The sequence below is a fragment of the Thalassophryne amazonica genome, chromosome 19 (assembly GCF_902500255.1).
Source record: "Thalassophryne amazonica chromosome 19, fThaAma1.1, whole genome shotgun sequence".
NCBI classification, from domain to species: Eukaryota; Metazoa; Chordata; class Actinopteri; order Batrachoidiformes; family Batrachoididae; genus Thalassophryne; species Thalassophryne amazonica.
In genome coordinates this window covers 28,813,999-28,835,881 of record NC_047121.1, presented here as the reverse complement: position 1 = coordinate 28,835,881, position 21,883 = coordinate 28,813,999, and positions in this window count along the sequence as shown.

Below are 21,883 nucleotides of genomic sequence, written 5' to 3'. Positions count from 1 at the left end.
TGTGTACCTGTATTATTTACCGTGTATAAATATAAAATGGTAAGCAGTGTGTGGTACTTCACGCTATTACACGTTACAAGTCGTCAGATCTCTGGGTCAGTACATGACAAAATATTTGGCTGGGTTTATTTGGATATGTAACAGATAAAAGTCAAAAATATTAATAATTATATCTTACTAATTTAGTCCACTCAGCACATCCTTCGGAATCTCATAATTCTGTTAGTTGCAGGAGAAATGAGATGTCGTTTCCACTCCTGTGATGAGCAAATTTGCTTTTTCCAATTTTGCATCCCATGCAGCTCATTCAAGGAACAATGTGGACTTGGCATGCTGCTGTAGCACTACTTAAAGCTGCTAATTTTACTTTAAGTGCTAAAGATAAATGGATCACACATTCCACTTTTATGCTTTGTTTACTAAAGTTGGTATTGGTGAACTTTGACCGGAAGATTTGACACAGTCACAGCGCATGGACATTGATAATACTGATTTGTCTTATTAAAACCTAAAATTATTGTTCAAAAAAAAATTTTTTTTTTTTTTTTATAACTTTCAGAAATACATGTTTTGTGGTGTTTTTTTCCCCACTCAGAGCTTTGACCTCCCAGTTTTAATGTATAAAAAAATTAGTTTTTTTTTGTTTTTTAAGAGTTTTACAGTTGCTGAGTTTTAGGATGTCTAAGGTTTTTGACGGATGGAAGGAAAGACGGCAATTTCTCTTGAAAAGCACAACTTAAAGTTGAGAATCACCAAGTAGTACCTGGTAAAACGGTGCATGCTTATGATGATCATGTGTATGTTGTTACTCAAGCCCAAATGATAAGGACTTTTTTCTCTCTCTCTCTCTCTCTTGTGGTTGCCAGTGCAGATATTTGGGAGTAAAGAAGTTACAATACAGATATTTACCAGTGTATATATACATAAAAATAGCAGTGATTCCTAACATTTCATTATTAAACCTTTATGACAAAGAAAATTAACTGAGATTTGATGTTTTACAGTTTAAACATTAAGTTTATTATAAATACAACCAATGTACATCACAGTGCCTTCACTTGGATTGGTAGTTGCTGTGCCACATCTATCACTATTTGCATACAGCAGACTTGTCTTCTATTTTAGCCACACACAGCTGGTGACATAGAGACCACTTGTCTCTAGTTGCTGTAAAACAAAACAGTAAGCTTTGATGGTCTCAGATGAGCTGACTCGTAAGAAGAGAAAGTTGCCGTTCCTTAGTTGGCTACCGGAGTCTGTCTCCAAAAATGAACAGGTTCCTATTCAAGTCCATCTTAAAATGTCAAATTGTAGAGCAGAAATAAATGTTTACAGCCTGGTACAAAAAATGGTTTGGTCTCTGTAGGTAGTTTTACCCACTCTGTGACAACTGGGGGAGGCAGATTGCTTCTTTAGCCTTTTAGTTTAAGACGTAAAGTTGTGCATAATTAGGGATGCGGTTACTTTGAGCAACAGCTTTGTGATCTGACTCCTTAACTTGGAGTTTGCTGTCACGGCTGCTAGTGGCTTTATTTAATATTGTATGCTAACTGCGTTCAGTAGGCTGATCCATTCAGTGCATTTAATATCCAGTCACTAAGAAAATAGGTGGCTCATAACTTATATTGTCACCACAACGAGAACCACCGGCAGTGTCCCCCAAAATATGATTTAATAAACACTAGAACCCAGTGTAGCCTGTTAGCTTAGCTGTTTCTGACTCAAAGATGGGGGAGTGTTCAGGCTTCTTTCATCAGACAGTTCTGTCACCAACACTCTACTTCTTTACCCATTTATGGGTTCATCATGATGAAGCCTGAGTCTGCGCCACTAATGCTGCCAACATGGTAACGCCCAGACATGGGCTTCATATAGACTCTTCCGGGTCTCTCTAGAAAACCTTAGGGTGACTCACGCATGCTTTGTCCAGTATACATGCAGTAAGTCCCTATTAAAATAAATAAATAAATACATGAATTCTTAGCTGTACTCCTCATCCTCTACCTGAACCCAGTGGATTAAAATTTACCCTCATTATATGACGAACTACTAGAGAGGATTAGCCAGCATAATACAATTCACAGGGTGGCAGATCAGGGCAGGTGTAACTGGCAGATTAAAATTAAGAAGATTATTCACAGAATCTTCTTTACAGGAAATATGATTCTGGGATGCCTGAAAACGCTTACCAGTTACCAATATAGGTAACATCAAAAATTCCTATTTTTCATTATATTATGAATAACAGTCACTTGTTGCACTAATTCTCAGGACTGGCATGTCGCTTTTTATTTAGAAAAAGAAGTGGTATTTCAATTACGGAGCTACAGTTGTTCTCCCAATATGGATCTCTATCTGTGTAGTAGAGCCCGACCGATATTATCGGCCGATATAAGCCCTTTTTAAAGTACTCACTATTGGCCAAATTTTTGCCGATAGAACGCCGATAATTTCTCAAACAGAACAGTTACTGAAATAATGTTTGTGTCGGCAGTGTAAAATGTGCTTGCACCGTTTGTCCAGTAGATGGAGCTCTGACTCATTCAACTGAGAGCTGCTTACATCCTTGCCTAAATGTGTTCATCACCGGCCCCCGTAGTTTGCCGTCACACTGCACTGATCGGCTGACAAAAGCATACAAGTAACTTTATAAGGATGTTGTTTGTAATAACTTTGCGATTACACTCACCCCACATTTCTCCTGTTTCAGTTTAACTCAGTTTATGTGGTAATGTGTCAAATGTGCTTCATTGCGTCGGTCACGCTTTTTATTAAACCCATGTTGTGTAGACCTTATTTCTAGCATGAAAAACTTTTGTTTACTGCTAAGAGGTTAAAACATTCAGATTCACTGGTCGTTCTGAAGGGTTCTGGGAATTGCTGGCGTTCGCCGTTAACCCTCTGGGGCCGACACTGTCATATACGACAGTTGGGACCAAGCTTTACTAAATTGTAAATAACGTTTTAATGATATGGGATAGAAACTTTTTTTTTTTTTTTTTTGCTGAAAAGTTAACTCCGCGGACTTTCTATCCACCGTCGGTCATCTTGGTACTCATCATAGAACATGTGTAACGTGCTCAATGTGAGTGTCCAATCGAATTGGTTCTCCGTCACATGATTTTCTAAAATCCAATTGTAGGGCAGATTTACCTCACGTGATATGGCAAAGATCGTTTTCAGGAGTGATGTCTTACTAGTTGGCCCGTTTGAATAGCCCCCTAATTGCTCCAATTGCATTTTTTGACCTAGAAAATTCTTCTCTGTTATACAGTTAATCAATATGAGGACAAATCTTCAGCTTTTAGCTCATACCTTTTTTGTTAAGGGTCCAAAAAAGAACATTTTATTCATTTAAAAAAAAAAAAAATAAATGATATCGGCTGATTTATCGGCAAATCAGCCGATTTATCTATTATCGGCATTTTTTTCCATCCAAATATTATCGGCATCGGCCTCAAAAAAATCCATATCGGTCGGGCTCTACTGTGTAGATCTCCATCAATCTCTACACACTAGCGTGTTGCCCGTGGGGATCCATGGACTCTAGATTGGGTAGTGTTTATAAAATAGGTAGCTGACATTTTTCAAGGGTGGTAATAAATTAAGCAAACCTTGTATAATGAGTTGAAATGGCATGCGAGTCCAGAATGTTTTTAGAACCTTAGACCTCAACAATTTTTAGAAGAGGAACTCGACCCTTTTATTTTCTGTTAATTATCATTTTTTTCATATTAATTTACTATCTTAATGTATTTATAAATTGTTGAGGCTCTTGTTATCATATACACACTATTTTATTTTGTCTTTTGATTTTTAAATGGACCACAATGGCAGTAAGTGGTTTCACTTTGTTGTCATCCATGTATTTTACAATTATGTACTTATATTGAACTTACTAAATAAAAGCAAGCACACACTCATGCTTTTAATATAAAGATAGTTTGCCACCCCCTGCTGGAATGGTATGCAAGCCCAGAATGTAGTTGGTAACTTCCATGGTTCGGTGTTGTTAGCTAATATCCATAGTTTCTCCAAAAATATTAGTCATATCAGTGTTTCATTTTGGCAGCATTTATCATTGACCCAAAATACGAAAGTATACCAAACGGCAAATGTCAGGTCTCCACAGTTTCCCTGTGATCAAAGTTGCACGCACGTGTAGCTGCCGCAAGCAGATGCTTCTAATTTTAGACAGGTAGAAACAAAGATGATGGTGGAAGACTTCAAACACTACAGTTTTCACTCAGGGTAATTTCAACATGTGACTTAACTAAACTGACCAAAGCTTGCACTGTGCACAGTTTCTCTAATCACAGCCACATAAGCCCATAACTTCTCCTGGGTTGTCTGGGTGTCTTGGTGGCTTTCCTCACTCTTCTCCTTCTTGCACAGTCACTCAGTTTTTGAGAACTGTCTACTCCATGATTTACCATAAAGTGCCATACTGTTTGTATTTCTTTGTAATTAATGTAAATAAAGTCCAAGACATACTCAGTGGCAGCTTTACCATCAGAGAGACTCGTCCAAAACTACCACAAAAGGCTCCAAGCTGTCATTTGATGTTAAAGGGGCAATACACAGTATTAAGAACAGGGGTATGTAAACTTTGGATCAGGGTCATTTGGGTACTTCTCTTGTCACTTTGATTTTAAAAAAAGAGGAAACACAGTTGTTTGACAATAAATGGCTTCACCCAACCACTAACCATGAGTGAAACAAGTTTTTGTGTTGTCATTCATATTCTCTTAAAAATGGCCAAAAAAGCAAAAATTCTACCAGGGTATGTAAACTTTTGAGCACAAGTGTGTGTGTGTGTGTATATTAGGGATGTGAATCGTACAACTCACGATTCAATTTGATTCCGATACTTGGGGTGACGATTCGATCCAGAATCGATTTTCGATTCAAAGAGCTCTGAGAAATAGTTATATAACTTAAAATGTTTATGTTTAAGAAAATGCAGCTTTACAAGGTTAATCAAGTGATTCTAGATGTAAATTTACTTATCTGCTTTGCTCGTTCGGAGTTGGCTGGCAGTTTAGCGAAGTGCTGGTCAGTAGTCGGCAGATACCACTGCTCCCCTCTTTTAGCTCTGGGTGATGGCGTAGCATGTGAGCTTGCGGATTTGAAGTGTTTCCGAAGTACTTGACTTTCATTTTGCAGATTTTGCACACTGCATAAGTCATGTCAGTCTCCTTCTTACGCAGCAAATAATAAAATCCAAAATGCGCCCAAACATTTGCCTTCAGCAAAGACGGTGCTGGCTGAATTAGGTCTTCATCCGCCATGCTAAGCTGCAGCCACTGAACTCTGCAACTCACGAGTGTTTGAAGCATGCCGGACCACTGGATGGAAGCCGTTGCCTGACAAACAGTACATGCAGCGAGTGAGCAAATGAAGAAAGAAAATGTTTAAAAAAATGCTTTTTAAAAATCGATTCTTGGACATTTTGGATCGATCCAGAATCGTAATAAATAAGAATCGCGATTCGGACATGAATATATATATATATATGACTGGAGGAGTGGCTTTTTTTTTTTTTTGGTTTAAAACATTCAAATTGTTTATTTTCATCGCTCGGAACCAAAATACCTGCCCGCTCCTTTTTGTTATTTACATCACGTCTTGTCTCGCACCTCGCGACAAAGTGTCTTTGGTTTTTCCCGCCACTTTCCACGTAGTGGACAATCGGAAAACGTAACAATGTGTGCGCGAAAGACCACTGTATGGAGTGTGCGTTTGTAGTAGAGGCTGACATTTTTTCGGGAATCCCACGGGTCACAGGATTCCCTTGGGATTCCCAGAGGGATGGGAGTCAACTTTGCTATTTATCACATGATTGGGACGGTACGGGATTAAAAATTCACGGGAGCAGATGGGAGCAGGAACCAAGGTTTTTGGCAGCGAGCCGTCATTTGAGTGGTCAATGTTCGAAAAAGACGCCGGAAAAAAATAGCGGGCAGCTTTGCTTAAAGCTGTCTAAAATTAAGACTGGGTCCGATCGCTGTGTGTGTGCGCGTGTGTGTGAGTCGGCTGGCTGCAAGGCGGTGGGGGGGGGGGGGGGGGGGGGGGGGGGGGGGGGGGGGGGGGGGGGGGGGGGGGGGGGGTGCACTGAGCACAGTGGAAAAACAACACAAACAAAACTGTGGCGCTGCCTTTATTTCTCTCTGGACTGTTCTGACGATACGTCCTGTTCATACCGTGTGCACGTGTTGGTGACAGTTATAGTGAAATTATGAGATGAAATAAATTTGTCAAAATTCCTTAAAATGAGAATATATGAATGAACAGAATAAAATCACACACACGTGTGATTTAAAAAAACTTGATGTGGAGAAACTCTGCAGTGACGTTCAGAAGCAGAAATCACATAAAGCAGCTGAGAACTCTGAAGTTTAACAGACTGTGTTGTTTTCCACAGATATTTAATTTAGATGGCTTAATGTAGTTTTATGTTCAAGCACAAAACGTGACTGAGGAGGAGAAAGCCAGCCTGTGAGCAGGATATGTCCCTTTTGTCCTTTATTTCGCAATTATGACAGAGTTTGAGGGGAGAGTGAGCAGCAGCAGCAGCTATTTCTTTTTTTTTTTTCACGTGTGCGCGCGATCAAATTGTCCATGAAGATAATTTTATTAACTACACAGATGTATGATAAAACAAATGGTGAATGGTTTATAACACAATGATGACAGAGTTTGAGGGGAGAGAGTGAACCGCAGGGGCAGCCGCTTTTTGTTTTTCTCATTGTTCTTTGTTTACATGTGCGTGCGTGAACGAATCGTCCGTGAAGATAATTTTATTAACTACACAGATGTATGATAAAACAAATGGTGAGTGGTTTATAACACAATGATGACAGAGTTTGAGGGGAGAGAGAGCGAGGAACCACAGCGGCAGCCAGTTTTTTTGTTTTTGTTTTTTTCTTCTTTGTTCGTATGTGCGCACGCGAATGGGACAGGAGGTCCTCAAACTGGGTCCTGGAGAGGCAGAAGTACCGCTGAAAGCGGCCGTCATCCAGACGCAGCTCCTGCAGCAAATGATGAAACTCCCCGAATTGGGAACGTCTCATGAGGATATTGTGAACACGGCTACGGCGCCGCTGGCGACGTTTGTCGGCTTTCCACAACAAATACAGCACAGCAACTCGCTCCGTGTGATCAAGAGCCGCTGTGTTGACTCCACGTCAAGCGGAATGGAAGCTCCTCCTGTTGGATGATGCAGGCGAATTTTCGCAGCGAAAGTTTCCGCCCAAGCAGAGCGACACAACGGGTGATGGAAGCGAATTTGTGGCGTCGCGTGTGGTGTGAACACGGCATTAGTCTCTGATCTGATCAATCCCGCGACAGGCAGAGTTGATCGAGTCAGCTGTGCACCGGTCTCGGCCGCTTTGATGCTCAGTGATGGCGTGCCCCCTCCCCAGATGGACCAGCAGTTGCAGCGCCCCACGCAAGCTGTGGTCACTGCCAAGATGAAACAAAAAATGCATAGACCTCTGATTATCGGGCTTCATGTAACGCTTGCGTTTTGTCATGGTTTGTTTGAATGTAAGGAGGATAAAATAGAGTTGAGGTTGTTTATATGAAATTTCCCTGCAAAACTGGGTTCGCGCACAGTCAGATTCTCACCAAGTCTCACTCTGAAACATCATGATTAGATGACACCACAGTATAGCGGCGCTGGATGGCAGTATAACGGCAAAGTATTCCTTTAGTTTTTCTTAGGTGTGTGTCTGTGTATCTCGATCTTGTTGAATCACAACATGGTGCAGTGTCTGTGCAACGCAATCAGGTGTATTACCTTGTAGGTAGTCACAGTGGATTTTGTACCATTATAGATGTGGCAGACCTTTGAAACACTAGGTTATTAAACTAAAACTATAGCTGCCAGTTAAAGATCTGAGGAAAAAGTCAGTTTTCCCACTTTGTTAGAAGTAGTGTGCTGTACTTTTTGTGTTTGGGTGTCTTCCTCAGTGTTTTGCACTTTACGACTGTCTACTTTTAGCAGTGATTTGCAGTTTGTCATATGGGTTATTTTGTGCTCTTTCCACAAACGTGTGCCATTTTCGTGGTCTTTTGTGGCTGCTTGATGAAGAAGGCGCCGGCGGAGACAAAAACAAGACAGTTTGTTGTGAGCCAAGATCTTATTTGTCCTGCAATTTCAATGATCAGCAGCTGTGCAGACGGGTAAATGTGCCCTGACACTTGCACGACTTTGATCTGCGCATTTGCACGCACATCGTCATGGCGATCCCACCTGCTGTGTGCTTTGTTCCATTGGCTGCCACGCGCTGGACGCTGCGTATATAAAATAGTTATTCTGTAGCAGATTAATCATTTTCTCTTCGAGATGGCTGTTGAAAACACCTCTAATTGCTTCCAGAATCACAGAGGGCTGTTCCAGGTGCAGCTTTTCTCTCGCGCGTGAGGAGGTGAAGAAAGCATTTGGAACAGTCAGAAAGGTAATTATTTGTCATGTTTATATTGTAATGGCTTAGTAAAAGTTGCATGTTCTTTCCTTCTTGTGAGCTGCTGTAAAAGTATGTTTTATGTTAAATTTTAACATCTTGTTATAATCGTTCAGCTCTGATGCAGTGTGCTGATGCAATCACTCACATGCAGTGTTTTTGAATTGTTTGCGTAATGTTCACGTAATTAGTGCGTAATGAAGATTTTGAACATTTCGAAATTTTCTTTGCGCACTTGCACAAAGCTGCGTCGAGTTTACAAGTTCAAGACTAGTTTACTCTCGTGCACGGCAGAGTGCGTGCAAGTGTCAGAGGACCTTAACTGTGCTTTTTGGCAGCACTTTGAACTTTGCCTCGAGCCGCTGATTAACAAACTGGCTACCAGCTTGTCTGGGGTGTAATCGGTTTGCGTGTGATACAGCACACTTCAATGAAAATTCAGTGAGGTACGTCTTCTACAGCAGTACATATGCATACATGTACAGTATGGCTCACCCCGGACCGTAGCTTCTACTGTACTTTCTATTACTGGGAAAGAAGGCACAGGAATCGAAAATATGAAAATTTAAGCCATTTCAGTGATTATTTTCGTTGGGGGGGGGTCACATGACTCAGCTGCACTGCTCTTTGACCCAGCTATCAGGCTCTGACACTGGATTAAACAGCTGATGTTCTTAAAGTGCAGCTTGACATGGTTTGTTGTGCTTTATATAACAAGATTGTACTTAATATATTAAGTCCCAAATAATGCACTGAAAATGCTACAGATGGACGAGTTCATAGGATTTAAAATTTTTTGCGTGAATTCCACCTTCCCATTGATACCGTGACAGTATGCAATTGTGGCGCAGCAGTAGGTTGTTACAATCTCTAATATCATGCCGACTTTTATTTTTCAAGTTTAGGGTGTTCACTCTGTTTTCTCAGGTAATTTTGTTAAATTTATTGCAATTTGTTGGTTTGCATCCACGTGGAGTTGTTTCTCTTGTCTCCATTGCTTTCCTGTGTAATCCCATAAAGCATGCATCTCACGATGATTCAAAGTGCAAGACTCGCATGTTATTGGTCTGGTGAACTCACTCAAAAATAAAGGGTTATTGGCGGAATAGCTGACATCACACAAAGGCTTAAGAGCACCATTTCCACAGGGAAAGTTCACAAATGACGTCAGCTGTTTTGTTTGCGTGAATCATGACTAAGCGCAAGCACTACAAAGCCTGCAGATCAGAGGACTGTTTTATTGAATTATTTATTTATTTATTTATTTATTGCGCCTTGTCTGGCGGTACCCTCCATCTGTGAAACGGAGAACCATCGGAGTTCCCCGGCGCTGTGGTCAATCCACATTGTGAAGGGGGCACACAGAACAGTGCCGAGACGGAAGAAAAGCTCACCGTGAATAGACACTTGAGTCGAGAAAACAGCACAAAATTCATTTTAGTGTGTCTACAAAAAGAAAAAGGAAAAAAAAAATACATAAGTATAAAAAACTGTTGTAAATCTGTTGCAAAGAGGGCTGCATAAAAAATTGCATTTAAAGTGTGTGCATAAATGTGTTGCGCACAATTACTGAGGGAAGCCACAGTATCAATTGGCTATCAGGGGTTTTCCAATTGTGGAAGAGTGAGCCCCCCACCTCAGAAGAAATGAATAGCTGCGTGCCCCCACCACCGCCGACACACATACACACAATTTCAACATCTTTGTGTGTTTCTTTTTATTCTTTTACACATGTTAAACTTATTTTAAATGTGTTTTTAAGGAACTGTCTATGCATTTGCACATTTTACAGCCGTTGTAAACATTTTTAAAGAACTTTCTTTCACACATTGTACACCCTTTTCAAACATTTTAAACGTGTTTTTAAAAAACTTTCTATTTTTACCTTTTGTCATATTTTGGCTAAATTTAAAAGCAATCATATTGATCAGGGGAGCTGTTTTCTCCATCCTTTAAATTGTACTTAAATTCCCCCACAGAAATCAGCTCTTCCAAATTCAGATCCCTCTCTCGGTTGTTCCAGGACACGGGAGGAGCATATTTAAAAGATTATTATTAACATTCCGTCCTCACTCCCAGGCCAGCATCTGTAAAATGAGAATAGCTGTATTGGTTTTTGTTTCTACATGTGTATGTAGACGGATAATTGCTAGAGTCTGCTCTAGACAACAGATTGCGCATCTGTGCATGAATGCACACAAATTAGGTTTTAATTTCATGTCATTCTGATGTTTGTGCATGAATAGGAATGCTGAGACAGGGGTCAGTGTTAAGGTGTGTGTGTGTGTGTGTGTGTGTGTGTGTGTGTGTGTGTGTGTGTGTCAGAGATATAATTCACCAAATCTTTTCAATAAAGATTATTTTAAGTGATTAATTATTCAAAAAGGTTAACTATTACATTGAAAGCGTATAGAGAAACAAATGGGTAGCTTTCATGAATGCCAAGATTTGTTTTTTTTTGTTTTGTTTTTTTATTACTGTAACAAGTAGATACATCAACTTGCACTCAGTTACTTTTCTGTGGGCAAAATGCTAAATCAAATTTATCTATAGGTAAATTAATATTGGTTAGAAACATTTCATCCAATCTTTAACATTTTTGTGCGCTAAAAAATACAACTTTGCAACATAAATGTACTGATGTTTTGCAGTTTGCTACAGTAATTTCACTCTGTTGCTACATTTCCTCCTACGATAAGGCTGCAAGTAACAATTTTTATAATTGATTTGAGAAAATAATCAGTTGGGTCCAAAAAATGTTGCAGTATTTTCAAGGGCTCAAGATGGTGCCTTCATGTCTTATTTTGTTCAGGTCTGCTTAAAATTTCTTCCTCAGTATCATCAGAAGGAGTGTTTCCTTACCATTATCGCCTGTGTACTTGCAGTAGAGGTTGGTAAGGTTAGACCTTACTTGTGTGCAGCGCCTTGAGGCAGCTTTTTTGTGATTTGGCACTATATAAACTAAATGAATTTAACTGTTCACAGCCTGAGGATGTTCCATTGACTGCCAGAGGGGAGGGGAAAAAAAACTAGTTGAATGATTCAAAAAATATTTAAGTTGTTGAAGTCAGAGAACTTGGATATTTCTTTAAAAAAATGGCTAAATATGATTAATCTGTTATCAAAATAGTTGCTGATTAATTTACTTTTAGTATTTGAAAAGGATGTACCGACGAATATCTTCCTTGTCCACTTAGGTAAAACGACTAAAGCTGTCAAAATCTTTGGTCATTAGTACTGAACATCATGCAATGTTCTCAAATGCTTTGTCAGCCTGACTCTGAAACACTCAGATTAAACACAAAATGAACTTCATGCATGCTTAGAAGATAAGCTGCTGGAGATAGTCTGCATAAAACAGCAATGACAAAAGTTAAGATGTGTACGACTGCTGACAATCCAAAAATGTTCTTAATGCTGCAGAAATATTGAACTGAGAGTGCTCCTCTGAAATTGACTCATCACAAGCACAAATGACTTATGCTGATCAGAAGACTGCTGTTTGGCATTTTAAACAGCAGAAAGATATTCAGAGCTGTGATAAAGTTTGAACCTTTGAGCTTTTATACTTTTTTTTTTTTTTAATTAAATAAGTCCTTAGGTCGCTTCTCGCCGGGTCCTTTCTGTGTGGAGTTGGTATATTCTCTCCATGTTTGCGTGGGTTCCCGCCAGGTGGTCCAGCTTCCTCCCACTTCCATAGATACGCAGGATGGGTGAAGTGGAATCTTTAAATTGTTTGTCTATACAGTTGTGCTCAAACGTTTGCATACCCTGGCAGATTTTTTTTTTTTTTTTTTTTTTTTTTTTGGCCATTTTTTAGATAATATGAATGATAACACAAACTTTGTTTTACACTCATGGTTAGTGGTTGGGTGAAGCCATTTATGTCAAACAACTGTTTACTCTTTTTAAAGGCCCCGTCACACCTGTCTCCCCTGCGCCCCTTAAATGGAATGAGTATTCCCCTTATTCAGCCCTGCCCAGTTTTACAACAGAGGCATTTCCGTTTTGTCTTAAGACGTCCGGTGAGCGGTGTTTTCAATATAGATATTACAACCGTAGAAACAAAGACCGTTTTGAAAAGCTCAAAGGGAACAACTCTGGCTCACCCACAGGTCATAAGAGTGGGAAGATGACATGAAAAAGTGGCCCTCGATTATTTTGACTACAGTTTGGCTATGAGGAACTACGAGCTTCGCGCCGCTGTGCGGTGCGAAGCTCGTATAAAAGCTTTATCAAGTTAAAATACTACCCGAAAAGTAGTAGCACTGTAATGCCAAGATTACGTAACATTAATATGCGTATGGTGTTATTTCATGCAGGGTTTGGTTGTATCAAACGCCAGAAAATGAGTAAATTAGATAGCAGCTAACGCTGCAAACACAGCTTACCCGTTTGTCTCATGAGCATCTGCCGTGGCTTCTTCAATGGAGCGTTGTAGTCCAACCATTTCTCTGGGTAAAGATCCTGTAGTATGGGGTTTTTTTCTCCATAAAATGAAAAGTACAGACATAGGGACATTTGGGTGGATTTTTCAAACTCGGCGCCTTTAGCCAGCACCGGAGATCCTCCTCTTTCAATGGAGGAGGGAACAAGTTAAATGCTCGTCCACAGTACTCAGATCTCTCCTTTCCATGTTTAAAACATTGTTCTGAAAGCGATAGTTTCCTCTTTCCAGTTGTTGTGGCACCCACAAACTGAACAATTAATGCTGCTGATGTTCGGACACTAAAATGGAGCCGCCCACCCTGACTTCCTAAATAAGGTGAATAGAAAATTAATGAATTTTATAGGAAGACCCCCAGGCTTCTACATATTATAAACAAGAGCAATCGATCATTTCTGACATCTGCCAATCCGGACCCAGATCACCTCCAAAACTCAAATTCAAAATTTGACATTATCTTTAAAAGCCTATAAAGACAAACTTTATCCATGATCTGGATCACCTCCAAAATTTAATGGAGTCTTCCATGGCTTAATATGTATCTGTAGTGTAAATTTGGTGAGAATCCGTGAAGTAGTTTTGACATAATCCTTCAAAGCCTATATAAAGTGAAACTTGACCCAGGATCTGGATCCAGATCACCTCCAAAATTTAATGGAGTCTTCTTTTGTCTGATCTGTGGTGAAAATTTCATTAAAATCCATGTAGTAGTTTTGATGTGGTCTTGCTAACAGACAGACAAATAAACAGAGATGATTTTATTACATCCTTGGTGGATGCAATAAATTTCTAAAATTATTTCCTTTTAAAATGTGCAATGTTGCTCACTAGGAGCAGAAGTAACATCTCTATCAGCTAATACTCAGTAGTAGTATAGTAATAATATTGACACTGGTATATTACTTGCTAGGTGTGTGCCATCCTGCAATTTACAGTATGGTTTATTACCTGGGGCCAAAATATGGCCTTTGGGTATTGCGAAGGCCATCTTTATTTTATTATGTGTGTGTGTCTATGTATGTGTGTGTGTGTGTGTATGTCCATCCGACTATCTGTCCATCTGTTTGTGCTTAGCATAAGTCCAGTCTTATTACTGCCAGGGTCCTCAAATACACAGAGAATATTCTTGGGACACAAACCTTGGACAAGTTCAAAGATGGTTAACCTTGACCTATTTTAACAGGTCACATTCTGTTTCCTATTGTTAACTTCATGGCCGATGGCATAAATCATGCAAATTTGCTTTTTTTTTGGGGGGGGGGGGGGGGTATTGGGAAGGACAGTGACAGCCAATGAGAGTAGAGAGGCACCGTGACGTCACTGGTTGGTCTCTCTAATCCAGCATGGCAGAATCCGCTCTGTTCCGGAACCGCTTCCATTTCTGTGTAAATCTAACATGTTTCTCATATATTATATAAAAGCTAGAGAGAAATAAACACTTCTAAGACTGAAAAAGCTGTTTTTGTAACCTGATAACACCTCTGGAGTGATTTCCAAGACATCTCACAGATGTCGGTGTGCATGCGCATCACACGCGGTCAAAGGCAACTTCCGGTCTTTTCAAAAGCTCATGTTTGCGCACACGCATGCCCTCCTGCAAAAGCTTAAAGTCTATACTACAAGAATATCTTGATTTTATTTATTTTAATTTCAACACTATTTTTGTGACGTACAGAGACACAATTCCAAAATTGGTCACCTTCTAAAATACTTAGACTTAACAGTAACACTATGTGACCGTACCTTTGCCATATCACAGTCTTGACATTTGCCACAATAATCAGTGTGTCTTTTTATGTATTCATGTAGCCCTATAAGGCATTTGTATAGGTCTGTGACTTTGTCAGAGGTACATAGTCCTGATTTCATCATGCATAATCTCTGACCTCAGTTTGTTTTCATTCTGTCTCTGCATGGCCTTGAATCGATTTGTATCTGGTAGAACTTCCCCAAGCTAAGAACTTGCTATTGGTGTTATGGACCATAGTCGATCCATGATCTGTACAGACCCTGATACGCTTGAGGCAGCCTTTTGCACACTCTGTGCACATTGAAGTGCATACACTGAAAGAATCACTGAAATATCAAGAGTTAAGGATGGAGTGTGTGTACACGGTGCTGTCCTGAGCAAAGCGCAGTTGGGGAGATAGTGGCATAGAATCTGTTGAGCTCCTTGGAGGGGGTACTTCTTCTGAGAGGTGTGCCAGTGTTGCCGACTGAATGGTCTCCCCTAAAAATCAGCCCGCCCTGCCTTCACTGTGCATGCATCATTTCGGTCCACAGCAGCGTCATATGGATGGACGGATGAGATTTATTGTCATTGTTATTACACGAGTGCAAGGTCTAGGAAGAGTTGGTGCAGCTGAACGTCTTCCATTTACAGATGTTGGATCCCTCTGTGCTCATTGGGACCTTCAAAGCAGCAGAAATATTTCTGTATCCTTCCCCAGATTTGTGCCCTGAGACAATCCTGTTGCGGAGGTCTGCAGACAATTCCTTTGACTTCATGCTTGGTTTGTGCTCTGACATGCACTGTCAACTGTGGGACCTTATATGTACATGGGGTACATGTGATTTCTTAGTTTTTTATTTTTAAGAAATTAGCAAAAATCTCACTTTTTTCGCATTGTCATTATGGGGTATTGTGTGTAGAATTTTGAGGGAAAAAAAATGAATTTCATTCATTTTGGGATCAGGCTGTAAGGTTGTAAGCAGTATGGGGAAAAAGATTGAATGCCAACAAAATCCTCACAGTGCAAGGCGTCCTTGTAGAGTGCTTTGAGATTCAGATGGAAAAGCACAATATAAATGCAGTCCAAAACCCTGAGCAAGGACAGGAGAGATGTGAAGGGATGGTTGATCATTTCTTCTATAACATTTAATTACAGGTTCAGCATGGAGAGGAATTCTGGGTAATTTGCTGTATTGTTAATAACACAGGCTGATCGATTGTGTCTTTCAGTTACCAACCAGTCAACTGTAGATGTGGTTAAACCCTGCCCAGCTGGTATATAATGGAAACTAAAATAAAAGTAGGTGTGATCCCCTGCTGCTGATAAGATATGTGATAATTAGGTTGTACCAATACAAGTTAGATTTGAGGCTGTAAGACTAAAGCTGAAAGAAAATGAGGCAATCCATGTCTTATTTACTTTCCACTTTATCCTGTTGAGGATCATGTGGGGCTGGACCATATCCCAGCAGGCGTTTGATGAAAAGGCGTAGCACGCTGTGGATGGGTCAGCAGTCCACCACACATCCTCTGGTTTCCCACAGAGTCTGGTCTTGTGATGTTTGGCTCCAGTGCGGCTGTTTACAGTCTGAATGCAGCCACACTGGACATGGCAGGAGTCTGTGTAGCTGTGTTGCCCTCAAAATGTGACACCTACACACTACAGTTGTTCCAGAATGTGTGCACTCACTCATCATTGGCATTCCAGAACTATTGATTACATGTTGCCTTATATAGACACAAGAAAAGTGTTGCAGCAGCTGATTGGCTAAGTGCAGACACTGTGTTTGCCATGTAAATGGACCTGACACAGAGAGCAGCTGCTGGCTGTCACTTTATAGTAGCTGTTGGGCCGCATGCTGCTGTTGTGTTTAGGATAGTGGACTCGAGAACACATCCAGAACACGCAACAGCAATCCATTTGAGAAGAGGTGAATATGCCAGTTATTTCTGTTTTAGAGGGTTCCTCTGTGCACCTGTTTTCAGTTCACTTGTATGGAGATTGGTTTGACTTATGTCAGATATGTTAACCAGGTTCTTGAGTATTTTGACAGTGACTGAGTATTGAGACTTATTTATTTTGCCTCAGTATGACACAAAAATGACATTGAAATGAAGCTTTTAAGTTACCCTGGTAGGGGATGCCAGTCCAACTCGTTTTACTTCACCAGCCAAAGTTGATCCCTATTTATATTGACTAGGACAATGCAGTGTCTTGTTCAAGGACCCAAATAAGTAGCATGATTGAGAATCAAACCTACCTATTGGTAGTGCAACTCATAAGAGATGACTAAAGTTTTCTTGAAATTCCCAGAAATCCAGGTTTTTACTTGCGTGGTGAACCTTCCGGATTATTTTTGAGAGCATACGTCAGAATCCATTAATGCTCCACACCCAAACAGTAGGTGGTGGTAATGCACCATGTTGGTTTGCAAACCACCAATAAACTTGGAAGAAAGGTTATTTTTTGTTTTCTTGGCATGCGTCAGATTTAGACTGTGGAGTGTTTTCACGCTGTTTGTAAAATTGTTTGGAAACATCTCTGATGAGACGCCACAGTGTATATTAAGCCTCACGTTTTCACATCCTGATCTGAGATAATGTAACACGATGCTGTTAAAGATTTTATCGTGAGCCCACGTATGTTAAAACGACAAAGGACATGGAGGTAATGTTGTTCTGCTGCAGGGACCCTTTTTAAATTTCATCATGAATAAATTCAAATGGGGCTGGTTCGACCAAAAGGACCAAAACGCTGACCTGGCATTTTTTTAATCATCATTTATATAGACAAGCTAACACTCTCGGTAAGTCTTTGATTTTATTCCGTCCTTGGTGGGTGTAATAAAATCAGCATTTATTTATTCGTCTGTCTGTTAGCGAGATTACATCAAAACTACTGCATGGATTTTGATGAAATTTTCACCACAGATAGACCAAGAAAGACTACATTCAATTTTGGAGGTGATCTGGATTTGGTTTCACTTTATATAGGTTTTGAAGTATTACTGTTAGCAGGATTACATCAAAACTATTGCACAGCTTTTGAAGAAGATTTCAACACAGATGCATATTAAGCCATGGAAGACTCTGTTAAATTTTGGAGTTGATCCAGATTCTGGATCAAGTTTCACTTTATATAGACTTTGAAGGATTACGTCAAAACTACTATATGGATTCTCACCACATTTTCACCATGGACACACATTGGGCTGTCGACGAGGTGATCTGAATTCTGGATCAAGATTTCACTTTATATTCACCTTGTTCAGCCCCGCCCACTTTTACAACAGAGGCATTTCCGTTTTGTCTTTGGACTTCCGGTGAGCGGTGTTTTCAGTATAGAACAATGGAAAATATTACATGGGTAGAAACAAAAACCTTTTGAAAAGCTCAACAGGATTGACTCTGGCTCACCCACTGGTCATAAGAGTGGGAAGATGACATGAAAAAGTGGCTTCGATTATTTTTACCTACTTTGTGTTGTCACTCGGTGTGGACGGTTTGGCTATGAGGAGCTACGAGCTCTGTGCCGCACAGCGGTTGCGGAGCTCGTATAAAAGCGCAGTCAAGTTAAAATACTACCCGACAAGTCGTAGCACCATAATGCCAAGATTACGTAACGTTAATATTTCATGCAGTGCTTGGTTGTATCAAACGCCAGAAAATTAGTAAATTAGATAGCAGCTAAGGCTACAAACACAGCCTACCCGTTTGTCTCACAAGCATTCGCCGTAGCTTCTTCAACGGAGTGTTGTAGTCCAACCATTTCTCTGGGTAAAGATCCAGTGGTGTGGGGGGTTTTTTCTCCATAAAATAAAAAGAACAGACATCGGGATGTTTGGGTGGATTTTTTAAATTCAACGCCTTTGGCCAGCACCGGAGATCCTCATCTTTCAATGAAGGAGGGAACAAGTTAAATGCTCGTCCACAGCTCTCAGATCTCTCCTTTCCATGTTCAAAACATCGTTCTGAAAGCAATAGTTTCCTTTTCTTCCAGTTGTTGTGGCACCCAACAACTGAACAATTAATGCTGCTCATGTTTGGGCACTTCTTGCGTACTGTGTTCCCACGTAGCTAATCATCGATGCAGTGGCATACCAGAAGTTGTTTGACAAAATGGAGCCACCCACCCTGACTTTCTGAATAAGGTACACTTTGAAGGATTAAGTGCAAAACTACTTCATGAATTCTCACCAATTTCTCGGATAGTCACACGACTGAAAAGCCACCGAAAGCCGTCTGAATCTTCCGAATGGTGCAAGAGCTGGGCATGTCAGGGCATGTCCTGTGAGGCTTCATCACGGAGGCGCTGTTGCTGCACCATCAGCTTCGTGCCGATGAATTTCGCCGCCACTCTTTTCATGGCAAAATCTTCTTTCACAGTGGAATGTGCCGAAAAAGTGCTGATGTCCACCTCTTCCGCAATTTCTCGGATAATCACACGACGGTCCCACATCTCCACAGCGTTCACTTTGGAAATGATCCGGTCATTTCAGCATGTTGATGGCCGACCGGAGTGCGGCGCGCTGTCCATTGTGCGGACGTCTTTAAACCGGTTGTACCGCTCCTTAATCTGTGTGATGCCCAGAGCATCGTCACCGAAAGCCGTCTGAATAATCCGAATGGTTTCCACCTGGCTGTGGCCCAGTTTCTGGCAAAATTTGAAGTCGCGCTGCTCCAGTTGTTCCGCCATTTCCTTGCAAAGAAAAAAAACGACGAGAGACTCCACCCATCCTCACACAAAGGCTGCTTACAAGCAAATGATGCAACCGACAGGCGTGAAAAAAATCACGCATGCGCACAAAGGTTCAAGGTTGGCTCATGCAAGCACACGTGATTCAAATCCATCAGGTTTTTGCAAAAAATAAAAAGGTCCGATACTTTTCTAACAGACCGTATGTGTGTGAAGATTTCAAATTTTTCTGGGGGAGAACCCCCCCCCCCCAGGCCAGGGACTTTGGCTGATGCCAAAAACTTTCAGGCTTTTTTTTTTTTATTTTATTTTATTTTTTTCATGGCCCACTTTGATCACTGTATGAGACCTCCACTACAGAAACAAACTGCCATTTCTTTTGGCTTCTCCCCTCTTTTTGCTTGCTGTTGTTGCATCTTTATGTTGTGGAGTGGTGGGATGTCACAAAGGTCTGACATAATACTGCTGACAAACTGCCAAAAGGGTAAAAATGGTAAATGCTGATATTGTCTCCCAATCAGCTGTGGAGGTTAGTCAAGTTTCTGCCTTTTTACAGACTACTCAGTTCACTGCCCAAGAACCATATACTTACAAAGATTGTCTTTAATTTAGTTTTTCGGGAGTCATGTTTAGTGAGACATGTTGAGACGAGCAAGTTGTTCCTAAATGAGAGAATTGGAGACTGCATAGAGGAGCTTTGTGGTCCAGTAATGAATCAAGTGTGACTTGCTTCTAAGTATTTTTTGGTATCATCAGTCTCTCATTAACCCACAGTAACATGACTGGCAAAAAGATAATGGAAATTATGATCAATGCAACATCAGAACAGCATGTGGTGTGTTTATAATTTCCTCCAGTTGGTGAACTCTCCATGGGAGCAATTTTGGCTTTTCTCTATAGTTTATAATGTGAGTGGGTTGTTGGTTATACAACCCCTGGCAAAAATTATGGAATCACCGGCCTCCGAGGATGTTCATTCAGTTGTTTAATTTTGTAGAAAAAAAGCAGATCACAGACATGACACAAAACTAAAGTCATTTCAAATGGCAACTTTCTGACTTTAAGAAACACTATAAGAAATCAGGAAAAAAAAAATTGTGGCAGTCAGTAACGGTTACTTTTTTAGACCAAGCAGAGGGGGAAAAAATACGGACTCACTCAATTCTGAGGAATAAATTATGGAATCATGAAAAACAAAAGAACGCTCCAACACATCACTAGTATTTTGTTGCCCCACCTCTGGCTTTTATAACAGCTTGCAGTCTCTGAGGTATGGACTTAATGAGTGACAAACAGTACTCTTCATTAATCTGGCTCCAACTTTCTCTGATTGCTGTTGCCAGATCAGCTTTGCAGGTTGGAGCCTTGTCATGGACCATTTTCTTCAACTTCCACCAAAGATTTTCAATTGGATTAAGATCCGACTATTGCAGGCCATGACATTGACCCTATGTGTCTTTTTGCAAGGAATGTTTTCACAGTTTTTGCTCTATGGCAAGATGCATTATCATCTTGAAAAATGATTTCAATCATCCCCAAACATCCTTTCAATTGATGGGATAAGAAAAGTGTCCAAAATATCAACGTAAACTTGTGCATTTATTGATGATGTAATGACAGCCATCTCCCCAGTGCCTTTACTTTACATGCAGCCCCATATCATCAATGACTGTGGAAATTTACATGTTCTCTTCAGGCAGTCATCTTTATAAATCTCATTGGAACGGCTCCAAACAAAAGTTCCAGCATCATCACGTTGCCCAATGCAGATTTGATATTCATCACTGAATATGACTTTCATCTAGTCATCCACAGTCCACGATTGCTTTTCCTTAGCCCACTGTAACCTTGTTTTTCTTCTGTTTAGGTGTTAATGATGGCTTTTGTTTAGCTTTTCTGTATGTAAATCCCATTTCCTTTAGGCGGTTTCTTACAGTTCGGTCACAGACGTTGACTCCAGTTTCCTCCCATTCGTTCCTCATTTGTTTTGTTGTGCATTTTCGATTTTTGAGACATATTGCTTTAAGTTTTCTGTCTTGACGCTTTGATGTCTTCCTTGGTCTACCAGTATGTTTGCCTTTAACAACCTTCCCATGTTTGTATTTGGTCCAGAGTTTAGACACAACTGACTGTGAACAACCAACATCTTTTGCAACACTTCGTGATGATTTACCCTCTTTTAAGAGTTTGATAATCCTCTCCTTTGTTTCAGTTGACGCTCTCGTGTTGGAGCATGATTCATGTCAGTCCACTTGGTGCAACAGCTCTCCAAGGTGTGATCACTCCTTTTAGATGCAGACTAACAAGCAGATCTGATTTGATGCAGGTGTTAGTTTTGGGGATGAAAATTTACAGGGTGATTCCATAATTTATTTCTCAGAATTGAGTCCATATTTTTTTTTTCCCTCTGCTTGGTCTAAAAAAGTAACCGTTACTGTCTGCCACAGTTTTTTTTTTTTCCTGATTTCTTAGTGTTTCTTAAAGCCAGAAAGTTGCCATTTGAAATGACTTTAGTTTTGTGTCCTGTCTGTGATCTGCTT